This window comes from Leptonychotes weddellii, chromosome 5 (assembly GCF_054177405.1).
Source record: "Leptonychotes weddellii isolate Sample4059 chromosome 5, ASM5417740v2, whole genome shotgun sequence".
In the NCBI taxonomy this organism is placed as follows: domain Eukaryota; kingdom Metazoa; phylum Chordata; class Mammalia; order Carnivora; family Phocidae; genus Leptonychotes; species Leptonychotes weddellii.
Genome location: NC_138373.1, coordinates 122,228,561 through 122,233,697, shown reverse-complemented (window position 1 = coordinate 122,233,697; position 5,137 = coordinate 122,228,561). Strand labels below are relative to the sequence as shown.

Genomic DNA, 5,137 nt, shown 5'->3' with positions numbered 1-5,137 from the left:
CTTTTTTATCTTAGAGTTTGTGGTTGGTTTAAGTTCTCCCACACCCCACAGCCAGGAAAATAATCTATGTTTCTCTTTTTTCTCTTACCATTAACTTTTCAGATTTACACTGTCCATTTAGGACTTAATCCAACTAAATTTCACCCTCCCATGGGATATAAACAGATATAGATATATAAAATATTTGTGGTATTAAAATTTCATTGGAAAAGGTAGAAAATTAGGGGGGAAAGTCTAAAAAAGTTTAACTATACGATAATGAAAAAAGGGTTGAGAAACACTGGTATAAGCTAAGAATCCAGCATTACTTTTCTCCATAAAAATGACACTTTCCTATTACCATCTGTTAAATGTTTTATCAATCCTTTCTCCACCTGCACATATCAGTTGTCTGATACGTGCAGTGAGCCCCCCCAACCCTTTTTCAAAATCTCTTCAATTTTTCATAACATATTTAGTCTTCTTATACATGGCAGAATAAGTGTGTTGAATTCATTTTTTTTAAGTCCTAATAGAATTTTCATTGGGATTGAATCGAATTTACAGATTAGTTTCAGAGAAGTGACATTTTACCCTGTTGCCATCCATTCCATGAGCATGGTATAGCACTCCATTTATTTAAGACCTTTATGCCCTTAATAAATGTAAAACTTTTTCTCCATAGAGATCATATACATTGTTTATTCAGTTAAATTCATAGTTTATAATTTTGATTGTTATTAGGAACAGCATCATAGAATGTTACATTTTTAGTTAGCTATTGCTGATGCAGAGGAACATTACTGATTTTTGTAAATGGATCTTGTATCTGGCATTTTTGTGAAATCTCTTATTAGATCTATAGTCTTTCTGTTGATTCAATTGGGATTCTCTGGGGAAAAAAAAAAAAAAGAGGGGGATACTTAGCTGGCAGGGGAGTGGTTTCCCAGGGCAAGGCTTATCCATTGCACTCTGGATATGCTGACCCCTGTGATTTCCCCAAATGTGGGAAACTTGACTGCATAATTTGTGGTAGCAGGGGACTGCATTAGTTGTCTCCCTTCCCTGTGCCAAGACACCAAAAAAAAAAAAAAGAGAGCGAGAGAGAGAGAAGGGAGAAGAAAGAAAGAAAGAAAGAAAGAGAAAAGAAAAAGAAATTGATACAGATAGGGAGAAACCAATAATCTAGTAACCTATATGTAGCAAGAAGAACAGAGAATTGACCCCTTGTGGAGCACACTATAATGATCAGATGGTCTGGGACGTCTGGGTGGCTTAGTCAGTTAAGTGTCTGCCTTCAGCTCAGGTCATGATCCCAGGGTCCTGGGATCGAGTCCTGCATCCAGCTCCTTGCTCACCTGGGAGCCTACTTCTCACTTGCCTGCTCTGCCTGCAGCTTCCCCTGCTTGTGTGCGCTCTCTCTCTCTGTGACAAATAAATAAATAAATAAATAAATAAATAAGCTTTAAAAAAAATAATCAGCTGGTCTGTTTAATGACACAGGGAATTTCCGCTTTGCATTTGCAATAATCAGCTTATTGAATTCTGCCTAATAAATACCTATAATTACTTTTAGCTTCCTTATTCATATGCTCAGTCCTTTTTGCCCTACATAATTATGAATTTCAGTAATGTATTATGTTATAAAAGGTTAGAACCACTTGTACTGCTTTATCTAGGTGAGCAGAGCAGTAATCGATATTCTATGGCTTTCTTTGAATAGCCATACTTAATAACTCTGAATATTCTCACCAGTACTCACAATGAAGAAAAAAATTAAGCATATGTATTAGAGGAGGAGAAAATCTCTTGAGTAGTTTCCTAAATGATGACCTATCAAAAATAGCTAATTCAAAGTGATCATTTTCACCTGATGATCCAAATTTATTGCTTAATAAGAGCTTCAAGAAATTAGTGGCATCCAAATATACACACCATTCCCTAAATCAAACAATAGGTACAAAATAAAATTATGCTCCATTGTAACAAACTTGGACAAAGTTTCCATGCAAACACATGTCTATAGAATCTGCAAATTTCCCAAAATAGTCACAAGAAAACTAGATGCCTTTAGAAACAGATTCCTGAAAATGATCATATCAATTGGACTGAAAATTTCTTCACCACCTAAAAAAAAATCCAAGAAATCACTTGACCAACAATTAGTTTCTACCAGAATAAAAGTGTAGCACTTGGCAAACTTTAAGCATGTGTATTTTAATTTTTAAAAATTGGGTTTTGGGGGCACCTGGGTGGCTCATTCAGTTAAGTGTCTGCCTTCAGCTCAGGTCATGATCCCAGGGTCCTGGGATCCAGCCTTCTATAGGGCTCCTGGCTCAGCGGGGAGCCTGCCTCCCCTCTTCCTCTGTCCCTCCCCCCCACACCCGTGCTCTCTCTCAGTCTCTCACTGGCTTTCTCTCTCTCAAATAAATAAATGAAAACTTTTTAAAAAATAAAAGAAAAAATAAAAAATTGGGGTTTTTAAAGTAAGCTATACGCCCAACGTGGGGCTTGAACGTACAACCCTGATATCAAGAGTCACATGCTCTACTGACTGAGCTAGCCAGGTGCCCCTAAGCATAAATATTTTAAACAGCATGAATTGGATTTCTACATAAAGCTTTTTGTAAGCTAAATTAAATTCAGAGCTAAGGCATAAAAAGAAACACTAAGACTAACTCTTATTAAAGAGAACAGGCTTCTCTGTATCCATTAAGTGGGACAGATAGACAGCTTTGTAACAATGGGATAATCTTAGCTGCCCTTCTTGGAGTAGGACACAAAGTAAAATACAATGGCTTAGCAAGGAGGGGGAAAATCATAACAGAAACATCTTTTTGAAGGTGATCCTGTGTAATTCTAACAGGAAACACGAGAACATGAGGTTTAATGGAAACGTTTTTCAAACAGAACAGCAAAGGAGTGACTTAATGTAGGTCATCATTTTTTTTTTTAATTTTTTTTAAGATTTTATTTATTCATTCAAGACACAGAGAGAGAGAGAGAGAACACGAGCAGGGGGAGAGGCAGAGGGAGAAGCAGGCTCCCCGCTGAGCCAGGAGCTGGACATGGGGCTCGATCCCCGGAGCCTGGGATCATGACCCGAGCCGAAGGCAGATGCTGAACCATCTGAGCCACCCAGGCGCCCCGATGTAGGTCATCATTAAAGGCAGCAGAGTTGTCAATGGTACGGCTAACTCATTCTACTTTGTACATGTCTCTATGAAACACAAATTCACCCCATGTCATAATTTTGAGCAACTGGCAGTCAGAAATTAGCTCTTCCTCTCCTGTTTTGTTTTAAAATGTCCTGCACCCAGTATGGTGCAGAGGTGTATAGTAGGTGTTCAGTCTAGAGAGGCTTTGTGCTTTAAAGTAATGTGATTATATGATTTAAGACTTTGCACTGTTTCTAGATTTACTCGGCATCACTGAGTTTGTCTAATAGGCACATGACTTACCCTGCTTGAGCCACAATATCCAGTCTAGACCAATTATTCTAACCTCCAACTTGGACTTTTAACTCTGCCAGGTGCTATTTGACAGTAGATTCTCCAATACTGAAAATCTTGCCAAGCATATATTATGTAGATGTATAATTACAGCTTTCTAGTACTTTGTATGGTATTATTAGCTCAAGCTGTAGCTCATTTAGAGTACATAATTACAGCACACTCAGCAGTGAGCACTGACCTACAAAAGGGGGTGGTGGTGGTTTCTGGTGCTACTTTCTTACCTACTTCAATTGACAATATATGTAGTTTTTACTAAAACTCCAAATTTTAAGGAACTTTGATTACTCACACTACATTTTCATCTACCTTTGGAATATCTAACATCACACTGATATTTTAGAGATATTATTTCTGCTAGTGATTATTGAATATTACTATTATTTGAATCACACTTCAATTTTTAAAATTCTTTCCTCTGGTAGGTGCCTGGTGGAAAACACCAAGGGACAAAATGGTACAAAAGAGTGCAAGTCTTAAAGAAGTGTTCTGCTGGAGAGTTATCATTTGTTAAATTTTTATAGTGCCTAGGGCATATTCACACCTCAGGAAATGACACTTTGTGGTCATCATTCCATTTACATATTTTACAGCTTCAAATATCCCTCTTTAAGAGGCAAAGGAGTTAGCCCTTAAGCAAATGGTAGTCATAGGTGTATTCTCATGGGGATCGGGATTGTTCTGGACATGAGGTATTAAGTTTTAGAGGAACTTGGGAGCAGCAACAAGGAAGCTTCGGTTGCCTGGGCTTCTCCTCTCTGGCTAGCTTTACCTCGTTTGCTCCCATGTCACTATTAGACATCTCAGCCGAGCTACTTTTCCTTTGCCTCCACGTTCCTCTAGGATTTACTTGCATTACACGAAAGGTCAAAAGCTTAACCACAACATATGGCACTTAACTGAAACTCAGAATATCAATAATTGAAGACCTTTAATTTTTAAAAAAGATGTCCTGAAGACTGTTCTTTTACCTTTCCTAACTGAATTGTCATAAATAACAAGAGCTAATACTTTCATACATTATTTCACATTTGTAAATATCTGTGAAACTTAAGAAGAAATCATTTTAAGTGTGCAGTATATTTTCCACTTTATTCAAGGACTCAATATTTTAATTCAAAGAAACTGATTTTTAAGAAAGAAGCTTCAGTTTTCGAACTATTCATAATTTACATTTTAACTGGAATTTTAAATATCCTGAAGGTGAAAGCCATGGCTGCTTCAATATTAAAGACCTCTTTCCATTTCCAAATACACATAAAACTAATTTTCATTTATGTGGTTGAAAGTTCACATGCTAATGCAGGCAGGAGAGTTGATTTTAATTCCATAAAAGTCTTTTTGGTATTATGTAAAAAGATTCTTACCAGCATAATCAGTTAACAAAGTTATAAAAAGCTTTTATTTTATGTGTGCATTTTTCAGACTGTGGTTTGACCAATAACACACACACACTTTTCTTTATGTTAAACCATGTTATAATATGGTTTCACTTAAAACATCTTGTTATAATATGGTTTCACTTAAAACATCTTATTATAATATGGTTTCACTTAAAACATCTTGACATTTCCCTTACACTGGCCTTGTGACCATTATAGAACCAAATGACTATTAGGAAATTCAGTGATAGATACATAAACAGA

The 5,137-nt window shown here is 36.5% G+C and overlaps 1 pseudogene; it reads left to right on the top strand.

The window, feature by feature from the left end:
• Nucleotides 1-898: 898 nt before the first annotated feature.
• On the top strand, nt 899-1,043 carry LOC115942512 (U1 spliceosomal RNA; annotated as a pseudogene).
• The last annotated feature ends 4,094 nt before the right edge of the window (nt 1,044-5,137 follow it).